Source organism: Manis pentadactyla, chromosome 2, assembly GCF_030020395.1.
Source record: "Manis pentadactyla isolate mManPen7 chromosome 2, mManPen7.hap1, whole genome shotgun sequence".
Taxonomy (NCBI): domain Eukaryota; kingdom Metazoa; phylum Chordata; class Mammalia; order Pholidota; family Manidae; genus Manis; species Manis pentadactyla.
In genome coordinates, this window is record NC_080020.1 from 130,665,769 (window position 1) to 130,692,477 (window position 26,709).

General features: G+C 42.3%; 1 long non-coding RNA gene across 1 annotated transcript; it reads left to right on the plus strand.

Moving 5' to 3' along the window:
• Positions 1-657: 657 nt before the first annotated feature.
• On the plus strand, positions 658-25,054 carry LOC118918133 (uncharacterized). Its single transcript, XR_005027012.2, has 3 exons — positions 658-888; positions 23,507-23,574; positions 24,589-25,054. It is a non-coding gene; the product is annotated as an uncharacterized LOC118918133 (long non-coding RNA).
• Positions 25,055-26,709: the final 1,655 nt, after the last annotated feature.

Below are 26,709 nucleotides of genomic sequence, written 5' to 3' on the forward strand. Positions count from 1 at the left end.
GAGTGGGGACCCAACCTGTTTGCTCAGCTCCCCTAGCCCTGCACACAAGCTCTGTGCACCTTGGGCTCTGAGGTGGGGCTTTTTCCTAATTCCTTCACCCTCAGTGGCCACCTTTTTCTGATTTGATGAAGGCTCTGTATAAGCCGGGTTCCTGCCTTTGCTTAGTTTTGCTTTTCAGTTTGTACTTTGGGGCTCAATTTTTTAATGCCTTTGTTGTTTTTGGAATGTAGATATATGTAGGAATGGGATTTATTATTGTTGTAAATGATCCTTCTCTGACTAGCTTATGAAAAATATGATTCCTTCTTTCCTGGCTGGAGTGGTCTAGGTGTGGTGCTGTGAAGCAGGTGTGAGGGATACAGTGACTCACTTAGGTTCTTTTCCAACATCTAATTCAATGAATTAGGTTTTCTTTAGAGCCGGTGAGTCATTTTCCTTGCTCAGTGACTTGTTTGACAGCGTGGTGAGATAACCGAGAACTCGGGCAGCCGACTGGGAGGTTTTTTAAGGATTGAAAAGAAATGTAAACTTCCAAAGACCTGGGGGAAACCTGGAAGTGTGGAAAACATAGTCACATAAGAAAATAGTTCCTGAAACAAGGGAAAACATCTTCCAACAGTCATGTACTTTTTCACCTTCTCATATTTCACTCTTGTTTAAGAAAGAAGTCTGACATCACCGGCATGATTTGCCATGTCAGGAATACTGCGGGCGCCTTTGCAAACAGCTGCAGCATTTCTGCTCTGCTAACTGCGCGGTTTGGGTGACTGTTCTGTCCGCTGAGGTTAGTGACTCCTTGCCCTTCCCACTTAGCTGCTCTGCATTCCTGGCCTACACTGTCAGATGGATCTACAGAAAATTCTATTTTCACCTTAGCATCATCCGAAGGTAAACTTGAATAATGGGAGAAATAATGTGTGGAAAAGAGATTGTATATCTGGGTGTTATTAAATGTATGTAAGGGCAGAGTAAAAAGATATTTCTTGTTCAAAGCTGGGTTGAAGAGTATAAAAGCTGCTGGGTGTCAAAAATGGACATGGCAAAACTATGGAAAGACTGTCCTATCCATCTCAAGCTGTGCTTTGATGGGCTTTTTCTTTTTGCAAGTGTTTGATAACTTTCAGAGGAATATTATTTTATGGGTGATATTTCAAATAAGTCATTGCAAGGCTGTCTGAAATACCGATTTGCCGTGATCTTGGGTGTGTGTGTGTGTGTGTGTGTGTGTGTGTGTGTGTGTTGGGAGGGTTGCCATGCGAGAGACTAGAGTCCTTGTTTGTTTAGTTATGACTGTTTATTAGCCCAGCCCTGTGCTATTTATTTGTTTGGCACCATGAAGAGAAGGAAGCTACAAATTGCACTTGTGGTATGGTCTACTTACCTTTTGCTGTGTGCCCAAGTATCCCAAAGCATACTGGATTAAACAACAGCCATTTTTATTATGGCTCATGATTCTGTGTGTGAGGAATTTGGGCAGGACTCAGTTGTGCAATTATTCTGCTCCATGTGGTGTTCAGTGAGCCTCTTGGTGGTCTTCTGCTGGCAGATGGGCTGGTCTGGGTGGCCGGGACAGCTTCACTCATGAGCCTGGCACGTCTGTGAGAATGGCTGCAGGCCAGGCCCAGTTGGGGCTGCATGAGCTGCCAGCATGGCAACTCAGTTCTCCCAGAGACCACGGTGCAGACCCTGAGCTGCTATAGCCTACTTTTGGAAGTAAAATAACATCACTTTCTATGTGCTCCAATGTCCAATGCAGTCATAGGCCACCCAGATTCAAGAGAAGTGGAAATAGGTCCCTCCTTTCAATGTGAGGAGGGACAAACAATTTTTTGGCTATCTTTAATCCACCATGTGTTATGAGAGATAAACTCTTTGGCCAAGCTCTCAGGAATATTTAAAATTCTTATACTTTACCCAGATTAGATCCTTTGGTGACTCTGAAGCAGCTGTTTGAAACCTCTTTCACCTCCTTTTCTCAAGCCTCCTAGCTAGGAGATGTCTTTATTCCTGCTCTCCTGATAAAACAGGCCATTTGGCATAAACTAAAAGAAGTGGGGAGAAGCATGGTGCTGGAGCCAAAAATTGCACATTGAAAAGCCATTGTTTCCCATTTTTGAGAGCTTGAGCAAGTTTCTCAGCCCCTCTGAGCCTTCGTTGCTTTGTCTGCAGAAAGGGGATAATACAATCAAAATCCCTGCGGTGTTATTGATGAGGTATGAATAAAAAAATGCCTTATACACACCTGATTAAGTGTAATTTCAGATGTAGTTGACTTTAAGCCCCATTCTGCCCAAACCTGGGTGAACAGGACACTGACACTTACGAGAACAAAGCACTAAAACTGAGAATTTTAATTATTTACAGTGTTGAAAAGATGATTAAATGAAATGATGCTCGGGAAACCCTCTGTAGCTGTCAAGTACATTATGATGATGAATAACTTATCAACAGTGTCAGCATTACAATCAGGTCATAACTGCTTTGTATTCTACATGGTCAGAAGCGATCGCTCATTTCTCTGCCCATTGCTTATTTCCATGGTGTTTCTGATGTTGGAGAGACTATGGAATGAGGAAGAGAGGAAAGAAAAATTTTCAAGGTTGGGGGCAGACAATAGCTACATCCACAATAGTTTATGTAGTCTAAGAATATGTGCATAAATCACTATTACAATGAAATAAAACCCAACCAAGTTGATCTGACACATCTAATGATATACATAATCCTTGCTTTTACTGCATGGTAATTAGGCATAAAAAGTAAGATTTCACATAAGTAAATTTTTAATCTATTCTATCTTCTGTTGCTTCTTCTGGTATCCATAATTAGCAACAATGCTAAGAGTTTTCCCGGATAGCCTGTCCTGCTTAGTTCTTTCCATTTATTTGTTCACTCACTCACTCATTCACTCATTCTTCAAATGCTGAGTGCTTGCAGTATGCCAAGCACAGGGCTAACTGTGGGTACAGCTGGTCATGGGGAGACCAGAGAAAGGGGTTATTTCAGTGCAAGGTTAGCCCTCCTGCAGTAGGAAAGTTCAGAATATATAAGCCCAAAAAAAGCACTTCATCTAGTTTTGAGTTTCCCGTGAGGACTCCCTGGAGAAGATGAACCCTAAAATAATTTTATCAGGACAAGGGATTGGGTGAGGGGGAGAATGGCATGTGAGCATAAAACTGGCACTTAGAGATCAAGAGGGTGTGGCCAGGGAGGAGGTGTGGGAGGGGCCCCACCTGCCACATTAACTAGTGTGATCCTAGGAGTTGAACTATTTAGGGAGTAGACTTGGGCCTTCTACATGTTGGAGCCGAGGAGGACACCCATGGGTTCTGAGTTGTGAAAGAGGCATCCCCTCTGAGAGAATAGAAAGAGCAGCTTTGAGGGGAAGACGTATGTCATGCACATGCTGAATGACCTTGAGTTACTCGTGGGATATCCAAGAGGAACTGCCCTGCAGGCAGTGGATACGTGGGGCCAACGCTGTGCTGCCCAAGGTGGTAGCCACCCCTCACGTGTTGCTATTTAAATTTAAATGAATTAAAATGAAATAAAAAATTAAATGCAGTTCTTTAGTTATATGAGTCAAATTTCAAGTGCTCAGTAGCCACATGTAGTTAACGAGTCCATACTAGACAGCGCCGATACAGGACATTTCCATCAGTGCTGTATTAAGGCTGTCATAATGAATGACCGCAAACTGCATGGCTTCAAGCAACAGAAATTCCCTCTGTCGGAACTCTGGAGGAAAGAAGTCTGAATCACAGTGTCAGCCAGGTCACGCTCCCTGTAGAGGCTCTGGGAGAGGGTCTGTTCTGTGACTTTCTCCTGGCTTCTGGTGTTGCCCCCTGTCCTTGGTGTTCCTTAGCCGCATCATGCCAGTCTCTGCTCCCATCTTCATAGAGTGCCCCTCCTGTATGCATGCCTCCAAATCTATCCTTATAAAAACACCAGTCATTGGATATAAGGGCCCACTAATCCAGGATGAGCTCATCTTAACTTGAACACTTGTGCAAAGGCCCTATTTCCATTTCAGGTCACATTCCCATGTCCCGGAGGCAGGGCAGTTAGGACTTGAAGACATCTTTTTGGGAAACACAATTCAACCCATAACAATTGTAAAATTGTACTGGACAGCACTGCTTTAGAGCCTACAGGACAAAGGAATTGAAGCTATGGGACTAGATGAACCATCCAAGAAGTAGGGAAGGGAAGGGTCTTGAAACAGACCTCAAGGAACAGTAGCATTCCTGGGATGGGCAGAGGAAGAGAAACCCACAGAGGGACTGAGAAGGAGAAAGCCAGAGAGGCAGAAGGAAAACCCAGAGGGGTATGGAGACTTGGAAGTGGAGGAAGCCATTTCAAAAAGGTGAGTGTGGTCAATAGAATTAGAAACTGCTGAGTGGCCAAGTAGAAAAGGCCTGAAAGGAGCCCACAGGATCCAGCAACAAGGAGGCTGTTGGCAAAAACCCTGAGTCTAAGGGCAGGAGCTGGATGGGGCTCGGAACGGGAACTGGTGACAGGTCCAGAAGTAGAGGCAGCAGCAGGGGAAACGAAACTGCAAACACCAAGTTAGGGGATGCAGGTCAAGGACAGGGTGCGGAGTTGAGAGGAGCCAAGGAGGTGGGGGGAAGCCTCCGGCTTGGGGGCCTGTGTACCTGGGGATGCTGTGCTCCAGGCTGGCATGAAGAGAGGAGAGTTTGCTTCTGAGGATCTACTTGGATGAGGACTGGAGTTGGAACCCCGGCTGCCCTGCGGCCCAGCCACCACCTCCCACACCCCCATGAACTGGAAAGCGTGACTTCTATTTCTGCTGCATTTTCCCTTCTCTACTCTCCCAATCAGACTTCTTTGCTTAGGCATCTTTTCTGCTCCCTCAGACTCAGGCTGTAAGTGACTTTAATGTATCGCTTCTCTGCCACTCCCAGGACCACATCTGTCCCTCCTGGTGTCTGCATGATGTAGCCCCTGCTGACTGCCCTGTGCTCTGTGCACTCTGGGAACATGGCTCTTGTCTCGGTTTTTAAAAATGGCCACGTTTATGGCTCTGCCTGGAAAGATTTCTGCCCTTATAATCTAACACTGATAACTCTAGGTGCCACCTTACATATCACTTTGTTAAGGAAGGGTCCTTTGTACTAGTCAGGTCCCTATTCTAATCTCACTATGGTGCTACTTTTTGAAGTCCCTATCTCTGTAATTATATGTTTACTTGTGTGATAAAAGTTGACCTCGCTAGACTGTAGACTCCATGTGGGCAGGCATTGTAGTACCTGTTCATGTTGAATCCCCAGCACTTAGCATAGTAGATAATTGAGAAGTATTTAGTAGGCCAATCACTTCAGAAGTGACACATTTTGATGCATCCCTCCCAGCTCCTGAACTTTATTATAAACAATTTCAAACATGCAGCAAAGTAGAAAGAACTTGACATCAAATTCCCATATCCTACCACAAAATGCTACTCAACATTTACCATACTTGTTTCATCTCATATTTATTGCTCTGTGTATCCCTCCATCCCCTATCAGTCTGTCTTATTTTCTTGATTGGGCAACGCTCTTTGATGGTTGCTTCATGTGGGTAAATCTGTCAGACTTTCAGTTTCCTAACTCTGAATTGCTGAAAGAAGTCTGGCAATCCAGGGCGAAGGCCACACAGAAAGCCTCTGTGTTGGTGGCTGCCTCCAGGGGCCCATCAGCTGTGGTGGGGTGTACAGGGTCCTCTGGTTCAAATTACCCGGTAAGCTCATTAGCAGGGCTGTGTGTGTGGCCTTCTCCCTTTGAAGGTGGGATGAGGAGGGTAGGCACCATGATATTGCTGGTACAAGTTGCAAACAGGCACAGGGACTAGAGAAGGATCAAGTTAGAGGAATGATATGAATTTCGGCTTCATACCAGTTGGTTTTTAGGTGTTTGATGACTAGTGATTGGCAGTACCGTTCAGGGGCTTGGGAATGCTCTGTCTGAGGCTCAGTGTATAAGTAGAGGATGGTTGCATAGATTGGGAGTCATCTGCGTGCACTGGAGGTTCCAGCATATCTATGATGGGGGGTCAACAATATGGCTGGAAGCAGGTCAACAGGACCGCACTGTGTGGCTTCTTACATAAGAAAAAATGTCAATTGCCTGTGAATGGAGGGGAGCTGGTTTGGATTATTGCCAGATACCTTGGCCATCACAACCAGTGCCTGGCCATGACGGCTGAAGCTGTGACAGTGGGGACTGTCTCATCGAGTGACTATGTAATTTGTTGTCCAAACATGAGACACTTTGGCAAGTGAAAGTGGGGTAATACTTGTGGGCTGGACTGTCCAAGGGACACTGGTTTGAAGGTCACTGGACCTGAAGAGGGAGGGTAGAGAAGGAGGGATGGTGACCAGGGACAGAGCAGTGGCTATGTGTTGGGGTTGGGGGAAATAATGAAGCTGGTGAAGACAGTAGGTTTAGAGTGGCAGAGAGAGAAAGAGTAGTAATGTCAGGGGGGTCAAGGGAGAAGGGAGTTTGGGAAGATGACAATGACAGTGGCCAGGCCTGTGGTAGTCTTGTAGGAGAACCCAGACAAGGTTCATGGGCTTGCACTTTGGGAGCTCATCCAAGAAATGTGTCCTCTGTAGAAGTATTGGGTGGGGGAGTGGATTACAGAGATACAGAGAGAGCATTCAACAGGAGGAAGTGGCTACAAGACACAATGCTTTGGAAATAGTTCGGTGGTGGAGCAAGTGAGAAAGAAGACATGGTTTTCAATGCAGGTGTGCAGTACAATGCTGTTCTGGGGTTGTGCCCCTGGATCACAGAATTTGGGCTGCAGCTATCTGACATTCCCCTTTTGAAGATTCACAAACAAATAATGAACTATTATTGATATTAATGTGCATTAGTAATTACTACACGTTAATATTAAAACACAACAAGAATAATAGTGAACACCTAAGAGGTTTATTATGTGCCAGTTTATCATTGTCTTAAACTCTTTATCCAGATAAATTAAAATTAATTAAATCCTTATCATTGCCCTATAAGGCAGGTATTCTTATTAGCTCATTTTATAGATGATGAAGTAGAAGACAGGTTAACACTTGCCCAAGGCTGCAGAGCTGATGAGGGGTGGTGTCAGGATTTGAATCCTCATATATGCAGTAACCCAGTTATCCTACAAGGGGTGGAGGGTGAATCCCTAGTGGTGTCCAGGATTCTTCCCTGAGGCAGACTAGAAGGAGGAAGGGTGAGCCAAGTCAGAATAGAGGAAGGGACTTGGAGTCAAGAAGGTCCCAGCCCATTGTGTCTCTTTTCCACTGCAGGTGAAATCCACTGTTGGGAACAAGAGGGCAGGGGTGGAGGTGGGTTGCTGAGGGAAGCGTGAAGGCCCAGGACAGCTGTAGGAGGACCGGAAAGGAAACCATGCAGTGATTAGGAAAGTGATTGTCAAGAAGCATTCAGAAACCAGCTGTGAGACAGAAAACATGAATGTGTGGTGGAACCACTCAGCTTGGTTGAAATGTTTTGCTGTCAGGGTTTAGGCAGTTACAGAGCAGAATATGCTGTCTTGCCCCCAACTCTTCTCTCCACCTGCACCCTGGGGCTGTTCAGCACTATTGCTCTTCCACTTTCCTTTGCTTTTGACAGATAGACTGGGTGCACTTTTCCACCCCCCTCCCAAAGACAGGAAACACAGTGCAGGATGTAAACTCCCCGCTTACAACCTCCTCTCCTGGGGAGGCCGGGGTGAACACGGTGGCCCTGGAGAACCGGCAGTCCAGAAAGAATGGCATCAGGGAGAAAGAGGTGGGGAGGAAGGAACAAAAGGGGGCTCATGCAGCAGCCCAATTGTCCCCTTATCCCAACTGCCAACTGAAGCAATTACCACCCAGGTCAGCCTCTGTGTCAATGTCTTTCCAGAAACATCTAAAAGGAACCCCCAATCACTGATTCTGGGGTAGGTTGAGCTAAATCATTCTTTCTGCCCAAGTGAAGGAATTTTTCAGGCTTTTGAATGGGCAGAATGCAGGACTTTAAAGGACAAGACAGAGCGCAGTGGCCAGCTGAGGGCCGGTAAGCAGGTGGAGCATGTGCCCACAGAGAAACCAAGCCACCGCATGGGCAGTAAGAAATCATCGGTAGATTCTTTTGGGTTTGTATTGTTTGAAGCATGCTGCTGATCAAGTCCTAGGGGATAAGTAAAGTTTGAGCAGAAGATGAGAAATTTCTGCAAATACTAGAGGCTCTGCAATAAGAAAGTGACATCTGAGAACTGAGCAGACTGAGAGAGGAGTATTATGGGATGCACAGAGACACCGGGTAGAATCAGCATGAGTCGGCACAACGAAAAAATATGGCTGGAACAAAAACATTTTCTTACCCTCACATTGTTCCTAGTAGGGAAGTCAGAAATTACTCCAAGTTCATTTCCTCCTACTCTATATCATTAGCATTTGGGGTATGTAATTAGGCTTAAGTCAATTATATTGTAAACTATACTTAGTTTTTATTTCATGGTGTAAATTCAGTCCTTCTTAGCAAATCCAAAAGTATTGTTATGGATAATTTTCTAATCTGGGTGGCTCCCTCCTATCTATCAAATTCAAGACTCTAATTCCCAGAATGGGCCACACAAGGTAATCTGTTGCCTTCAGAAAATAGTTGCTTTTATAAGGCTTATTTCTGTTGGGGGTGTGATTTGTTATGTTTGTAATTATGTTCAGAATTGTGACTAACTAATTTGACCTTAAGTCACATGAAGTGTTTCTTCTTTCTCTGTTTTGCAGCTTTATTGATGTTTATATTTTACCTGCCATGAAATTCACTCATTTTAAAGTACACAGTTCCATGATCTTTAGGATATTCACAGAATTGTGCAATTATCATCACAATTTAATTTTAGAATATTTTTCAACACTCCAAAAGGAAAACTCTTCCCATTAGGAGTCATTCTCCATTCTCCTTCCTCCAGTGAACTGCGCTAATCTACTTTCTGCCTCTATGGATTTACCTATTCTAAACATTCCACATATATGAAATTATACAATATGCGGTCTTCTGTGACTGGTTTCTTGCACTTCAGATTGTATTTTCAGGGCTCATCCATGTTCTAGCATGAATCAGTATTTCATTCCTTTTTATTGCCAAATGATATTTCACTGTGTAGACAAGCCACATTTTATTTATTCATTTACCAGTTAGGTGGATAATGTGGTATTTCCACACAATGGAATATTATTCAGCAGTTATTTCCATATTTGGCTATTATGAGTAATGCTACTATGAACATTTGTGTCCAAGTTTTTGTTTGAACATATATTTTTATTCTTTTGGGTCTCTACTTAAAGGTAGAATATCTGGGTCATATGATAAGTCTGTTCAGCACTTTGAGGAACTATCAGACTGTTTACTAAAGTGGCTGTACTATTTGACATTCCTAGCAGCAATAAATGAGGGCTCTAATATCTCTACATCTTTGTTAGCACTTGTTATCTGTTTCTTTTTATCGGAGCCATCCTAGTGTGAAGTGCTTTCTCACTACAGTTTTGTTTTGCATTTTGCTAATGACTAATGATGTTGGACATCTTTTCACGTGTCCCCTCTGTCTCTGTGCCTAGAACAAGAGTCAGGCCTATGCAAGGCCCAGGCTAAGTTTTGGTTTGGGATTCCTTGTAGTTCTAGTGATTTCAAAGTCCGGCTGAGCCTACAGGTGGGCTGTTTTCATAGGCAGGGAGTGTAACAGGCAAGACATAGAAAGGAGGCAGAACATCCAGAAAGGAGAGGTGGCAGCAGGGCCACCCAGCTGCAAAGGGCTGGCTGTGGCTTCATTAGCTGACTCATTACCATACTACCAAACATGAGAGTTAGAAGTGTTAGAGTGGCAGTTAGATAGACATGAGCAGGAGTGGAGAAGGGAGGGCGGCAGGCCAGCCAGTCTCCGGCCGGAGACGTCCCTGTCTCCCTTAGGCCAGCCCCTTTTGTAGTTCAGCACAAACTGATAAGCGAAAATACGGGTCACTGGAACCCTCCCGATTTTAGCGCATGCCCACTTAAGGAAGACCTTGTCGTAATGACACCGAGGCCCTCGTCATATCATTATTGTATCATTTACACTGTGGTTTTGGCCCCACCGTGGGTTTCTCTTAGATGCTCATGGGAAGAATGTGGAAAGCAAACTTGCTCTGAGGCTGAAGGGGAGGAAGCAAGACAATCCAAAAGATAGTGTGAGAATGACAAATGGGAGGGAGGAAACCAAACAAAGCCCATAAAAGACACAATGTAAAACACAGTGAGTGGCTACCCACCCTTGGGGTCAGCCACTCCTGTCTCTGGAGCGCACTTTCCTTTTGCTTTGCTAAATAAAAACCCTGTGTGGCTTTAACTCCCTATCAGGTCTTACTACTGAATTCTTTCCATTGGAGGAGACGAGAATGGAGGAATTCCACAATTCACTGCCCCGAAACAGAAGGGGCTAGTGGATCTGATTCCAGTTCCAGCGTGTGGGTTTTTTTCCCCACACTGAGCAATTCTCTGACACTAGCCAGGTGTCATACAAGTCAACTCAATTCTGACACTGGATTTACTGTGAGATCCCATACGTTAAGGGCTCCGTCCTACAAAACACCCCCCACCACCTTTGAGACCAAGTCACAAGTGCAGGTTGCTCGATTCACAAGAATCACCTTGTTTTTGAACAACTGGCTATAGTTCAAAGATTCCAACAACCCCCTCCTGAGTTCTATTAATTTGTTAGAGTGGCTCACAGAACCCAGAGACATATTCTCGTTTTATTTACTAGATTACTGGTTTATTATAAAAGGCTGTAGCCATGGGGAGATGCACAGGGCAAGGTGCTGGGGAGGGGGCCGGAGCTTCCATGATCTCCCTGAGCCCGCCACTCCCCCCACATCTCCACATGTTCACCCACCCGGAAGCCCTCTGCATGTCTCTTTACGCATTTCTCTGGAGTTTCATTACATGGGAAAGATTGATTAAATCACTGGCCGTTGGTGACTGAACTCAATCTCCAGCCCCTCTCCCTTCCCTGGAGGTCAGGGGGTGGAATGGAAAGTTCCAGCCCTCTAATTGCGTGGATGGTTCTCCTGGCAACTAGCCCCACACCTAGAATCTTTCCCACTACTGTCTCATTAACAGAATAAGAGGCAACTCTTATCACTGGAAATTCCAAGAATTTTAGGAAAAAAGGCCAAATATTTATTTCTTATTATAAGCCACAGTATCACAAAGGGTCTTGGAAAGATCCTCTAGAGTGAGTGGGGAGATGGTACTGACCTTCTCACACCCTCTGTACAATTAAACTGCCAACAGGAGGGAAGGAAGTGGAGGGTATGAGTCTTTTCACAAAACAGATTGATGGATCATTGAACTGTAATACCATCAGCCATTAACTTCATGTTGCAAAAAACCAAAACAACAATACAGTGAATGCTAATCTAAGTGCTATTTGATGTTTGTAATTGGGATCAGCATTCATATGTGATCTTCCATCCATCACAGTTCTTGTATTTGATCAACCATCTGTGCTTTTCAGAATTTTAAATCAGATCTTGGTAAAATATGCACACTCAAAGTAGCTTAAACATTAACCCTCTTCATTACATCTCTTATTGTGTGGCACAGCCTTTTAAGCAAACTGAAATAATGCCATAGTAAATTGAGAACCCAGATTGTACATTCTAGTCCCTTCTGCCCATGGAATTTGGGAAACAGGTCTTGCCACAATTTAAGGGATGTGTGCCATTTGGTAGTAATGAAATTATTATTAATGGACACAGACACATATTTGTTAGAACTGAAAACTCTTTGAAAATCCACTTAATGAAAGCTAGTTTTGAAGAGAGTGATATAATTCCTGCCTTTCTATAATGAATTACAATGATGGTAAGAGGTCCCCAACTTGCCCAGGATTTGACTCTCACTATTTCTAATCACATTACAAAATATACACTACCACCTCTGCCATGATTAGAGGAAAATTAAGGAATATTTTGGAGAAGTGAAGACTAGCAAGAGCATTGTGCGTTCCTTCTCTGGCAATGAACTTTCCCAAATACTGGCTTCATTCATAAACAGTTGTTTTGAGAAAGTTTTAAAGGGGCTACATTTACTTAGGATACCAAAGAATAAGACTGAAATAAATAAGAATAAATTAAAAAAAGAAAAGCCAAAACTTTTAGCTACACTTCTCAGAAAACTACCCGAGAAAGATTCTGTCAGCTGGAGCTAGAATAGAGTAAGTTCGTCACTTACCGGTTGCGTGACCTGTTTCTCCTTTCATCCGCTTAACCTGAGAACATTGCCTGAATGGTAAGCTTCCTAGAACACAAGCAAGGTCTTGGTTGCTTGAATTTAAGCTACTCAAACCTGCTCTGAAGGTAGAAGTTTCTAGGAGGGATGAACTCCATTGCATTTTTTTTCCTGTCACTGAAGGATTGCTAGTAGACTGTTCATTCATTTAATTTGCTTGTGAGATATCTTTTTAAGTCAGGGCCAAGGGCTCCCTGAGTGCTCCCAAAAGCAAGCTGCCACAGCCTGCGGTGTCCTGTGATAGTACTTCCCATGCCTCCTCAACCAGAAGCCCTTCCTGGCTGCCATCTCTGTCTGTTCTCATCTTCCTGGAAAAGTTCTAGGTCTCAATCTAGAATTCCTTAGGGCCGACGGACTCTAACTTTCCCCCCATGGTTTTTTGGTTGTCAGCTTTTCTGCACTTTTGTGTTCTGCCCCACCCTTGTTTTGGGTGTCCGCAGGCCCACCAAAGTCCAGAACACCTCACCCCAGCTCCTGGCCCTGTCCTGGCCTGATCAGCTGGACACCCCATGCTCAGTCCTGTCAGATTACCTGGGAGAGGGAAGGGCAATTTAAATAAGGAAAACTGAGAGAGGTTTCCAAATATTTACACACACATACACACACCTAATCTGTATTTCTAATTCAGACAAATGAATGAACTTGAGCATGTAAAAAAAAAAAGAGGTACAGTGTTTATTACTTTTAAATATACACACTAATTAGGCCCAGGATAGTAAAGCATTGCCTAGCAGGAGTCCCGAGGGAATCAGATTTGATGAATATATAAATGCTTTCCAATTAATGTGTCAATGATGTATGAATACACAGTTCTCTGTAGTTCTTACAGGTATTTGAAAGCCATTACTACTTAACAGAAGGATTCAACAGGCTAATTTTTTCCCCCTCAGATAAATTTTGTGTATACCGTTCATTTACTCAGCAAACCCCTTCTTTACAATGGTGAAAAGACCCTGGTGCCCAGCCTTCTTTGCGTTATCACGAACGTCTAGTGTAGTGGAGTCTGATTTATGATACTTTGTTTAGTCTTGAGGGAATCTATCCCCAAGTTCACCTAAACATTTGTAGGGTCACTTCAAAAGAAACAGGGTTCTCCCAAGATCTTAAAACACCATTTTTGCCCTGGTGAGCAAGCTCAGAGAGATTGAACCACAGTTGTCTCAGTAACAATAACAACGAGTGGCCAAAGGTGAGATTCATTTAAGCTTAAAATATTACATTAAAATAAAATATTAATTTTATTTAAGTCTTTATATACTGCTTAAGTCTCTCAACATCCAACTGTGTCATTAAATTACTTTTAAAAGAAGTTTTTCTATCCAGACTGACCTTGACTATCTTAATGTAAGAGTACTGGCATAAAGATAAGACAGCTTGACTGTTGGCCAGTCTGCAGCAGCCACATCCAGGGTCAATGGATCAAATAAGGAGCTGGTTTGAGAGAAATCTGAACTCTTCGTATGTTTGGCTATTAAGGAGAAAAGGTATATTCCTTGAGCTAAAAATGTCTTTATTTGTTCAGAGAATTTAGTGAATTTTACAAACCCTCCTTTGTTTGACCGTTACAAAAAGGCAGAGATTGTATCTCTTCCCCCGCACCCCGAGTGCAGCCCCTAACACATGGCCAGGGCTTACAACACGTTTGATTGAAGAATGAATGAATGAAGGCATGAATGGAATGTTCTGGTGTGAGATGGAGGTTGAGAGTGAGAAGATAGTCTTGTATCCTTGAAGTGGTCCTTCTGGGATTGTGGCAGATACCTGCTGAGTGTCTGCCAAATTCCATGCCTTTCCTCTCCTGAGCAGGGATGGGTCCTTAGGGCTGACTGGCCCAGGATGAGTGCTAGAGTCAAGATCTCTCTCCAGGAACTGGGAGTTAGAACATGCCTGCTGGTCTGTCTCTGCTGGGGGCTTGAACTAAGGACTTGTAAACTGGGGTTGTGCGACCACATGTGCTGCCGTGTGCATGGAGGCAAAGCTCTGTAGGGAGAGCTGTGCAGAGGGAGGCGGGAGCCAGGAGGGGCTGGTCTGTGGAGACACACAGGAGCTCATGGATGCTTCCATCCAGGCTGTACCTCCCACCCCCGGGCTCCTGAGAGGCACCTGTATCCTCTCTGTCCCTCATCCTCTTTGCTTAAGCCCACCTGAGTGGCTTTCTGTTACTTTTCATCAAAGTGGCTTGACAAAGAGGAGGTGTTTTGAAATTAATTTTCCCTTTCTGGCTGGAATTTTCAGAAAGCAGAACAAAAACTATGAAGCATGTCAGACACATGTGACAAAGTCTCTTCTTTCTTGGCAGGAGAACTTGTTTAAGGTCTCAATTCTAGGAATTCTCTAGCATATTTCTTCCTGATATTCTTCCACGTACTATAATCCTGTGAAAGAGTGTAACTCTATGGCTGTTTCTGTCAATGGATGTGGACTGTGTACATACTGTTTCCAAATTCAAAACAGTAACGGAAAAAGAAAACTGTCCCAAACAAGGTCTGGAATAGAAAGTTTCTGCAGACATTATTTATGACTCCTTTCTGAGCAATTTTCTGATAAACTTTAAGGAGGTTTAGAAATCCTCCTGGGAAGCTAATTTCCCTACCCACCCACTCAGATGACCATCTGCCTTTTAAGGAATCTGATGTCACTGGGCATTTTTTTTTTTTTGTAGATAATTATTTTTTTATTGAAGGGTAGTTGACACACAGTATTACATTACATTAGTTTCAGGTGTACAACATAGTGATTCAACATTTATATACATGACAATTCTAGGTACCAGCTATCACCATACCAAGCTGTTACAATATCTTGACTATATTCATTACATCCCAGTTACTTATTATTTTACCATTGGAAGTGTATACTTTTTTTTTTTTTTGTGAGGGCATCTCTCATATTTATTGATCAAATGGTTGTTAACAACAATAAAATTCTGTATAGGGGAGTCAATGCTCAATGCACAATCATTAATCCACCACAAGCCTAATTTTCGTCAGTCTCCAATCTTCTGAGGCATAACAAACAAGTTCTTACATGGGGAACAAATTCTTACATAGTGAATAAGTTACATGGTGAACAGTACAAGGGCAGCCATCACAGAAACCTTCAGTTTTGCTCATGCATTATGAACTATAAACAGTTTAAATATGAATACTCATTTGATTTTTATACTTGATTTATATGTGGATACCACATTTCTCTCTTTATTATTATTATTTTTAATAAAATGCTGAAGTGGTAGGTAGATACAAGATAAAGGTAGAAAATATAGTTTAGTGTTGTAAGAGAGCAAATGTAGGTGATCAGGTGTGTGCCTGTAGACTATGTGTTAATCCAAGCTAGACAAGGGCAATAAAACATCCACGGATGCAGAAGATTTCTCTCAGAACGGGGGGGTGAGGTTCTAGGCCTCACCTCTGTTGATCCCCAATTTCTCACCTGATAACCCCCCTGCGACTGTGCCTTTCTTAGGTTGTTCCTCCCTTGAGGAATCTTACCCGTCTCTGGCTAACCAGTCATCTTCCGGGGCCATACAGGGAAATGTAGAGTTGGTAAGTGAGAGAGAAGCCTTATTGTTTGAAATGGTTAGCTTTTTATTTCTTTGCATATTTTTGCCCTAAAGCTTCTATGCCCAGCATTTGTCTTGAGGTATCTTTACCACTTGGAAGAATTATGATACTCGGTAAATTCGATATGAGGCATGAATTCTATTTAAGGGTTGTAATTAGGAAGGAAGAAGAAAAGCTATAGAAGTAGCAGGTGGAAGAAAACATGTGAAGATTGATTATTTCTTTGACATATCTTCTTGTAGAGTAACTTCAGCATGTATAGGTTTTAAGCTACTACTTAAATTGCGCACACACATTAACATAATAGGAGTATAGTTACATAACCAAAGCATACCTGTAATTACCAGCCATCTCCAGTGAAACCAAGAAAACCAGTTAGGCACCTTAGGCATTTGTGAAAACTTATCTATGATATGGTGGATATTGTCCAACTGCACTTGAACAGTCTGAGAGAAATCAGACAAATTAAAACAACCCATTCCTGGGGAATGTTCACATCCCTTATGTTCTTTTAACAGTAAATAGTCTGTAGTTGTAAGATTTTGGAGCGCTACAATTTGCACTTCTCCTAATTCTTGGTTGAGTTCCAACAGTATAGATCCAGTCAAATTTGTTGTTTTACTGTATGCACAGGCCAGCTTAGATATCTCCTTCCTCATTCCCATGGCAAGTCCAGGAACTGGTGGAATGAGTGCATCTACAGCTGTAGCAGTGCGTGGATCTTTGTTGGGGTTTTTTGATGATCATCTTCTGGCATGAGTCTTCCAGAGAGTGCAGATGTTGGAAGTTCTTTTTCATATCGTATCTTAGTTCATTTTCGCGGTAGCCCAATTAGACTTTGATCCTCTGTATAAACACAAACAGACCCTTTGCCTACACTTTTATATGCCCTTTATACTCTTGTGTAGAACTCTTTGGAGGTTAACACACAGGAACTGCCCTTTTTTTTTTTTTTTTTTGGTATCACTAATCTACACTTACATGACAAATATTATGTTTACTAGGCTCTCCCCTATACCAGGTCCCCCCTATAAACCCCTTTACAGTCACTGTCCATCAGCAAAGCAAAATGTTGTAGAATCACTACTTGCCTTCTCTGTGTTGTACAGCCCTCCCTTTTCTCCTACCCCCCCATGCATGCTAATCTTAATACCCCCCTACTTCTCTCCCCCACCTTATCCTTCCCTACCCACCCAACCTCTCCAGTCCCTTTCCCTTTGGTACCTGTTAGTCCATTCTTGAGTTCTGTGATTCTGGTGCTGTTTTGTTCCTTCAGTTTTTCCTTTGTTCTTATATTCCACAGATAAGTGAAATCATTTGGTATTTTTCTCTCTCCGCTTGGCTTGTTTCACTGAGCATAATACCCTCCAGCTCTATCCATGTTGCTGCAAATGGTTGGATTTGCCGTTTTCTTATGACTGAGTAGTATTCCATTGTGTATATGTACCACATCTTCTTTATCCATTCATTTATTGATGGACATTTAGGTTGCTTTCAATTCTTGGCTATTGTAAATAGTGCTGCGATAAACATAGGGGTGCACTGATCTTTCTCATACTTGATTGTTGCATTCTTAGGGTAAATTCCTAGGAGTGCAATTCCTGGGTCAAATGGTAGGTCTGTTTTGAGCATTTTGATGTACCTCCATACTGCTTTCCACAATGGTTGAACTAACTTACATTCCCACCAGCAGTGTAGGAGGGTTCCCCTTTCTCCACAGCCTCGCCAACATTTGTTGTTGTTTGTCTTTTGGATGGCAGCCATCCTTACTGGTGTGAGGTGATACCTCATTGTAGTTTTAATTTGCATTTCTCTGATAATTAGCGATGTGGAGCATCTTTTCATGTGTCTGTTGGCCATCTGTATTTCTTTTTTGGAGAACTGTCTGTTCAGTTCCTCTGCCCATTTTTTAATTGGGTTATTTGTTTTTTGTTTGTTGAGGCGTGTGAGCTCTTTATATATTCTGGACGTCAAGCCTTTATCGGATGTGTCATTTTCAAAGATATTCTCCCATACTGTAGGGTTCCTTTTTGTTGTATTGATGGTGTCTTTTGCTGTACAGAAGCTTTTCAGCTTAATATAGTCCCACTTGTTCATTTTTGCTGTTGTTTTCCTTGCCCGGGGAGATATGTTCAAGAAGAGGTCACTCATGTTTATGTCTAAGAGGTTTGTGCCTATGTTTTCTTCCAAGAGTTTAATGGTTTCGTGACTTACATTCAGGTCTTTGATCCATTTTGAGTTTACTTTTGTAGATGGGGTTAGACAATGGTCCAGTTTCATTCTCCTACATGTAGCTGTCCAGTTTTGCCAGCACCATCTGTTGAAGAGACTGTCATTTCGCCATTGTATGTCCATGGCTCCTTTGTCAAATATTAATTGACCATATATGTCTGGGTTAATGTCTGGATTCTCTAGTCTGTTCCATTGGTCTGTGGCTCTGCTCTTGTGCCAGTACCAAATTGTCTTGATTACTATGGCTTTATAGTAGAGCTTGAAGTTGGGGAGTGAGATCCCCCCTACTTTATTCTTCTTTCTCAGGATTGCTTTGGCTATTCGGGGTCTTTGGTGTTTCCATATGAATTTTTGAATTATTTGTTCCAGTTCATTGAAGAATGTTGCTGGTAGTTTCATAGGGATTGCATCAAATCTGTATATTGCTTTGGGCAGGATGGCCATTTTGACGATATTAATTCTTCCTAGCCACGAGCATGGGATGAGTTTCCATCTGTTAGTGTCCCCTTTAATTTCTCTTAAGAGTGTCTTGTAGTTTTCAGAGTATAAGCCTTTCACTTCCTTGGTTAGGTTTATTCCTAGGTATTTTATTTTTTTGATGCAATTGTGAATGGAGTTGTTTTCCTGATTTCTCTTTCTGTTGGTTCATTGTTAGTGTATAGGAAAGCCACAGATTTCTGTGTGTTGATTTTGTATCCTGCAACTTTGCTGTATTCCGATATCAGTTCTAGTAGTTTTGGAGTGGAGTCTTTAGGGTTTTTTATGTACAGTATCATGTCATCTGCAAATAGTGACAGTTTAACTTCTTCTTTACTAATCTGGATTCCTTTGTATTTGTTTGTTTTGTCTGATTGCCATGGCTAGGACCTCCAGTACTATGTTAAATAACAGTGGAGAGAGTGGGCATCCCTGCCTAGTTCCTGATCTCAGAGGAAATGCTTTCAGCTTCTCGCTGTTCAATATAATGTTGGCTGTGGGTTTATCATAGATGGCCTTTATTATGTTGAGGTATTTGCCCTCTATTCCCATTTTGCTGAGAGTTTTTATCATGAATGGATGTTGAACTTTGTCAAATGCTTTTTCAGCATCTATGGAGATGATCATGTGGTTTTTGTCTTTGTTTTTGTTGATGTTGTTTTTGTGGATGATGTTGATGGACTTTCGAATGTTGTACCATCCTTGCATCCCTGGGATGAATCCCACTTGATTATGGTGTATGATCCTTTTGATGTATTTTTGAATTCGGTTTGCTAATATTTTGTTGAGTATTTTTGCATCTACGTTCATCAGGGATATTGGTCTGTAGTTTTCTTTTTTGGTGGGGTCTTTGCCTGATTTTGGTATTAGGGTGATGTTAGCTTCATAGAATGAGTTTGGGAGTATCCCCTCCTCCTCTATTTTTTGGAAAACTCTAATGAGAATGGGTATTATGTCTTCCCTGTATGTCTGATAAAATTCCGAGGTAAATCCATCTGGCCCGGGGGTTTTGTTCTTTGGTAGTTTTTTGATTACCGCTTCAATTTCGTTGCTGGTAATTGGTCTGTTTAGATTTTCTGTTTCTTTCTGGGTCAGTCGTGGAAAGTTGTATTTTTCTAGGAAGTTGTCCATTTCTCCTAGGTTTCCCAGCTTGTTAGCATATAGGTTTTCATAGTATTCTCCAATAATTCTTTGCATTTCCGTGGGGTCCGTCGTGATTTTTCCTTTCTCGTTTCTGATACTGTTGACTTGTGTTGACTCTCTTTTCTTCTTAATAAGTCTGGCTAGAGGCTTATCTATTTTGTTTATTTTCTTGAAGAACCAGCTCTTGGTTTCATTGATTTTTGCTATTGTTTTATTCTTCTCAATTTCATTTATTTCTTCTCTGATCTTTATTATGTCCCTCCTTCTGCTGGCCTTAGGCCTCATCTGTTCTTCTTTTTCCAATTTCGATAATTGTGACATTAGACCATTCATTTGGAATTGTTCTTCCTTTTTAAAATATGCTTGGATTGCTATATACTTTCCTCTTAAGACTGCTTTTGCTGCGTCCCAAAGAAGTTGGGGCTTAGTGTTGTTGTTGTCATTTGTTTCTATATATTGCTGGATCTCCATTTTGATTTGGTCATTGATCCATTGATTATTTAGGAGTGTGTTGTTAAGCCTCCATGTGTTTGTGAGCCTCTTTGCTTTATTTGTACAGTTCATTTCTAGTTTTATGCCTTTGTGATCTGAAAAGTTGGTTGGTAGGATTTCAATCTTTTGGAATTTTCTGAGGCTCTTTTTGTGGCCTAGTATGTGGTCTATTCTGGAGAATGTTCCATGTGCACTTGAGAAGAATGTATGTCCTGTTGCTTTTGGATGTAGAGTTCTATAGATGTCTATTAGGTCCATCTGCTCTACTGTGTTGTTCAGTGCTTCCGTGTTCTTACTTATTTTCTGCCCAGTGGATCTATCATTTGGGGTGAGTGGTGTGTTGAAGTCTCCTAGAATGAATGCATTGCAGTCTATTTCCCCCTTTAGTTCTGTTAGTATTTGTTTCACATATGCTGGTGCTCCTGTGTTGGGTGCATATATATTTAGAATGGTTATATCCTCTTGTTGCACTGAGCCCTTTATCATTATGTAGTGTCCTTCTTTATCTCTTGTTACTTTCTTTGTTTTGAAGTCTATTTTGTCTGATATTAGTACTGCAACCCCTGCTTTCTTCTCGCTGTTGTTTGCTTGAAATATGTTTTTCCATCCCTTGACGTTTAGTCTGTACATGTCTTTGGGTTTGAGGTGAGTTTCTTGTAAGCAGCATATAGATGGTTCTTGCTTTTTTATCCATTCTACTACTCTTTGTCTTTTGATTGGTGCATTAAGCCCATTTACATTTAGGGTGACTATTGAGAGATATGTACTTATTGCCATTGCAGGCTTTAAGTTCATGCTTACCAAAGGTTCAAGGTTAGCCTCTTTAGTATCTTACTGCCTAACTTAGCTCGTTTATTGAGCTGTTATATACACGGTCTGGAGATTGTTTTCTTCTCTCCCTTCTTATTCCTCCTCCTCGATTCTTCATATGTTGGGTGTTTTGTGCTGTGCTCTTTCTAGGAGTGCTCCCATCTAGAGCAGTCCCTGTAAGATGTTCTGTAGAGGTGGTTTGTGGGAAGCAAATTCCCTCAGCTTTTGTTTGTCTGGGAATTGTTTAATCCCACTGTCATATTTGAATGATAGTCGTGCTGGATACAGTATCCTTGGTTCAAGGCCCTTCTGTTTCCTTGTATTAAATATATCATGCCATTCTCTTTTGGCCTGTAAGGTTTCTGTCGAGAAGTCTGATGTTAGCCTGATGGGTTTTCCTTTATAGGTGACCTTTTTCTCTCTAGCTGCCTTTAAAACTCTTTCCTTGTCCTTGATCTTTGCCATTTTAATTATTATGTGTCTTGGTGTTGTCCCCCTTGGATCCTTTCTGTTGAGGGTTCTGTGTATTTCCGTTGTCTGTTCGATTATTTCCTCCCCCAGTATGGGGAAGTTTTCAGCAATTATTTCTTCTAAGATACTTTCCATCTCTTTTCCTCTCTCTTCTTCTTCTGGAACCCCTATAATACGGATATTGTTCCTTTTGGATTGGTCACACAGTTCTCTTAACATTGTTTCATTCCTGGAGATCCTTTTATCTCTCTCTGTGTCAGCTTCTATGCGTTCCTGTTCTCTGGTTTCAATTCCATCAATGGCCTCTTGCATCCTATCCATTCTGCTTATAAACCCTTCCAGAGTTTGTTTCATTTCTGCGATCTCCTTTCTGGCATCTGTGATCTCCCTCCGGACTTCATCCCATTTCTCTTGCATATTTCTCTGCATCTCTGTCAGCATGTTTATGATTCTTATTTTGAATTCTTTTTCAGGAAGACTGGTTAGGTCTGTCTCCTTCTCTGGTGTTGTCTCTGTGATCTTTGTCTGCCTGTAGCTTTGCCTTTTCATGGTGATAGGAATAGTTTGCAGAGCTGGGACAAGTGACGGCTGGAATAACTTCCCTTCTTTTTGGTTTGTGGCCCTCCTCTCCTGGGAGAACAGCGACCTCTAGTGGCTTGTACTGGGCAGCTGGGTGCAGACACGGTTTCTGCTTCCTGCCCGGCTGCTATGGAGTTTATCTCCGCTGTTGCTGTGGGCGTGGCCTGGTTCGGGCCTCTGCTCCAATGTGGTGGAGTCGCGTTGTACGGGGAGCTGCTGGGAGGCTATTTATCTCCGTAAGGAGCCTCCCTGCTCCCTGCAGCCCAGGGGTTAGGGTGCCCAGAGATCCCCGGATTCCCTACCTCTGGTTTAAGTGCCCCGCCCTGTCCCTTTAAGACTTCCAAAAAGCACCCGCCAAAACAAAACAACGACCACAAAATAAAAAAATAAAATTAAATTAAATTAGGAAAAAAAAATTTTTTTTTAATTAAAAAAAAAGAAAAAAAAGGTGGCCACTCGTTTTTCTTTATTCTCTGGCGCCAGCCTCAGGCATCTGCTCACCGGTCTTGCTGCCCTGTTTCCCTAGTATTGGGGTCCCTATCCCTTTAAGACTTCGAAAAAGCGCTCACGAAAACAAAACAGCAAAAAAAAAGAAAAAAAAAAAAGGTCGCTCGCTTTTCTGGTGTCCTCCAGCGCCAGGCCACCGGTGCCTGCTCACTGTTCTTGCTGCCCTGTTTCCCTAGTATTGGGGGCCCTATCCCTTTAAGACTTCCAAAAAGCGCTCGCCAAAACAAAACAGCAAAAAAAAAAAAATAACAATGGTCGCACCCTTTTCTTATGTCCTCCTGCGCCCGGCCTCCGGTGCCCGCTCACTGTTCTTGCTGCCCTGTTTTTGTAGTATCCAGGGCCCTGCGCTCTGGCCCGGATGGCTGGGGCTGGGTGTTCGGCAGTCCTGGGCTCCGTCTCCCTCCCGCTCTGCCTGCTCTTCTCCCACCGGGAGTTGGCGGGATGGGCGCTCGGCTCCCGCCAGGCCGGGGCTTGTATCTTACCCCCTTTGCAAGGCGCTGGGTTCTCTCAGGTGCGGATGTGGTCTGGATATTGTCCTGTGTCCTCTGGTCTTTAGTCTAGGAAGGGTTGTCTTTGTTGTATTTTCATAGATATATGTGGTTTTGGGAGGAGATTTCCACTGCTCTACTCAAGCCGCCATCTTCCGCCCCCTCTCCACTGGGCATATTTTATATTGTATCATATCAAAGTATAATTTAAACAAATATAAAAGGATGATTCTTATATAAATATAAAACAGTATGAGTCAAAGATTTATTAATGTATCAATGAGAGATCTAACTATAGGAATAAGTATAGGAAAACAATAATGGAAATATTGAATATCATCAGGGAAAGAATGCTTGATTAAGAAGGCAAAGTTACATACAGAACTGCTTAATGTCCTGCACGCACATAAAACAGTAAGTTTGTGATTATTTTTTCTTCTAGACAAAAATCATTTTCATTTTTACTGGACAGAAATCTACCTGTAACTTCAGTCAGTTGCATAAGCAACGGTAAGTAAAGATTCAAACAAAGGTGAATTTCCCTCAAAATTAATAGTCCTGGAGGGGCCATTTATTAAATGCAGCTCCATTGTAAGATTGAAAAGTCATATAAGCTTCTCTCTTATTTCCAAGTTTTGGAAAATTTTTCTTAACAGCCTCTTTTTATAAATATCTCTAATAAAAGGGATATCTTTGAATTGGCTGGCTCTACTCATAAAAAATTTGAAATAAAACTGACACATGCTCTTTTCAACTTGGCTAAGAAATTGTTTTAACACTTCAATATTAAAAATTACTAGGAGGGTCAGCTAAGTGCCAGAAAGCAGCTGTTGCTTTGATAGATTATTTCATTGGTTCTTGATAGTCTGAGGCCATACCCCCAAGGGCTCAAACTAATATATACGATATAAAGGCAATTTAAATAAGGAGGAACTCCTCATGCATTTATACCATTTTCATTTTTCATCAATTTTTTTCAAGCATTTAAATAATGAACTGGCTATATTCAGATACAGGTGGAAAATACTGTTTTGATAAAAATGTGAATCCTTTTTACAGAGCTTGATTATTATTAAAATGTTGCTCCTTGGCAAAAAATAAAGGTAGCTTTATTACATGTATTTCATGCTCACATTTAGCACTTAACATGGTAGCATACCCCAAGTTACTGGTTGATTTTGCTATTAGATATTGATGTCTGTACAGTTTTTGTGGCTAATACTTTCTCTGTTTTTGGGTACAAAGGTTTTGGTAAACCATGATCCTACAAATATGAAGTACAATGGAAAACTCCCTTCTGTTTCTTTTTTAGTGTGTACCTTTTTAGTTTAAACCTTCTGTGACACTTTTATATTTTCTCAGACAGATAAAAAAGCATTCATCCTGTGTGCTTAGCTTTCTGTGTTATAGGATTTTATATTTGGTGGAGAGTCTAAGGTTTACTTTTGAAGGTATTTGTATCACTAAAATTTTGCACATAAAGGCATTTCAAAATATATCTCACTTGTGTTTGTTTTGTATCAGATTTGCTGTTGAGCAACTGGTAAATGATGAAAGGCTTTAAGAGCACAAAGGTGAGGCTTCCTGAGGATGAGGAAATTTTGCCTGTGGGCTGTGGCTTCAGCTCCTGCCTAGACATTTCTTGCCTGGTCTTCGGACAGCCTGCTCTGCAGATTTCGGACCTCCCAGCTCCCACAATCGTGGAAGCCAGTTCTTTTGAAATAGAGCTCTTGATATATTTAATAAATGTAATTTGTGTGTGTATGTGTGTGTGTGCATGCTTACATCCATATATGTATATATTCTACCAAGTCTGTTCCTCTGGTAGGACTCTGACTGCTACACCTTTGAAATTGGGAAACCAGGCTAGGAACTAGCAAACTGCTCCCCATTTCCCGAAGAAACCCCTTTGAATGGCATAACTTTTTTGCTTCCCAGTCTGAGCAGGTTATATTTACTACTTTAAATCTCTTCTTCCCTACTTCCATAATTCCTCTATTGATGAATATTTTCAAAGTTTCATAAAGCACATTACACACACAACAGCCTCATGCTGATGTTGTGAAGGGGACTCAAAGGATGGTGCATTTTTGCATGTGTGGCTCTCAATCAGGGTGTTCTGTTGCAAGGTACAGAAATTTACAACAGCTGACTAAAGGGAAAGAAAGAAAGAATGTATATTGGGCGCTCAGAATATCTGAGAAAGTTGGACAGTGCGGTTTGGAAAATAGCCAGGAGGATCCATGAACAGCAGCCGGGAACCTGTGAGACACCCTGCCTCAAACCCAGGCTGGTGAGGTTAGTGGTGCCTTCCTGACTGGCTGTGGGATGCACAGCTTAAGGGCCACCACTGTCACCACTGCTTCAGAAACTCAGTGCCAAGTTGCTCCTGCCACCCTCTGCCAGAATGTTTTTGGGTCACCATGTCCTGTTTCAAGTCCAAGTTTGGTGCAACTGATTGGTCTTTCCGAGGTTGCCTGCTGATGCCCCAGGAAGAGGGGTCTGGGGGGGTATTTGGTGCCTCTGGTTTCCATAGGGGAGGAAGGGCTTTGCTCTGTGGGATGGGGCTTGGATGGGGATCAGTCTAAGAGGACAAATGTCCATGGCAGTGCCTTTTGGCTCCCAGCCTCTGTGGAAGCCAGTGTGACTGGAGCAGTCTGAACTCCATGGAGCAGGATTTGGAACATGACTTCCAAATTCCATATACCAAAAACTAATACCAGTGTGATGGTGTTAAAAGGTGGGGCCTTTGTTGGATAATTAGGTCATGAGGATGGAGCCCGCACAATGGGATTAGTGACCTTAGAAGAAGAAGCCAGAGAATTTTCCAGCTGCCTTTCTGTCTGAGGACATAGTGAGAAGCGGGCACTCAAGAAAAGAGCTCTCGCCAGAACCAGACCAGGCTGGCACCCTGATCTCAGACTTCTAGCCTCTAGAACCATGAGAAATAAATTTGTGTTGTTTATAAGAGTGGGGAAAATTGTAATATTTCCAGAATATCTTGCCTGGCTTTAGTGCATCTGCATATCAACAGGCATTCTTCAGGGGTGGAGACATGTTTATCTCCATATCAATGGGTAATTACCTGGGCAACAGAGGGCTTATCTGAACCTGAGAAGTGAGGGGGAGGGCTGGTTTTGTTTCTGCTGGAGGAGGAAAGAGAGATGGCCTGGACTGCAGTTTGTAAGCAATAAACAGATTTTAAACTTTATTTGTCTCTTTGACTGATTTTGGTTTTAGAGGTATTTTGCCCTGGGATTTCCTCTTCCCTGGGTTACAATAAGCCACCCTGTTTATAGCCACTTGAATTGACTCAGAGAGTCATAACATGGCTGATTGTCACTGCTTTAGGCATGCTGATCACATTCCAGCTGGAATAAAGTTTGAATGGGACAGCTGAATCACTTTCTTTCATGAGGAAAGCAAAAGAATTCCCAGGGGCCCTAGTAGATTGTCATTTTAAGGTTCATCAGCCCGAACCATGTTAGAAAGCCACCTATAACTGCAAGGGAGCCTGGGAAATATTTACCATTCCTGCATGTGTAGGAGAGGTAGGCAAAGAAGAATGTAATTGAAATGTGGGTGGGTTAGCCAATCGACAGTGACTCCTCCCACTGCCAAGTTTTACAATTTGAATTAATATTG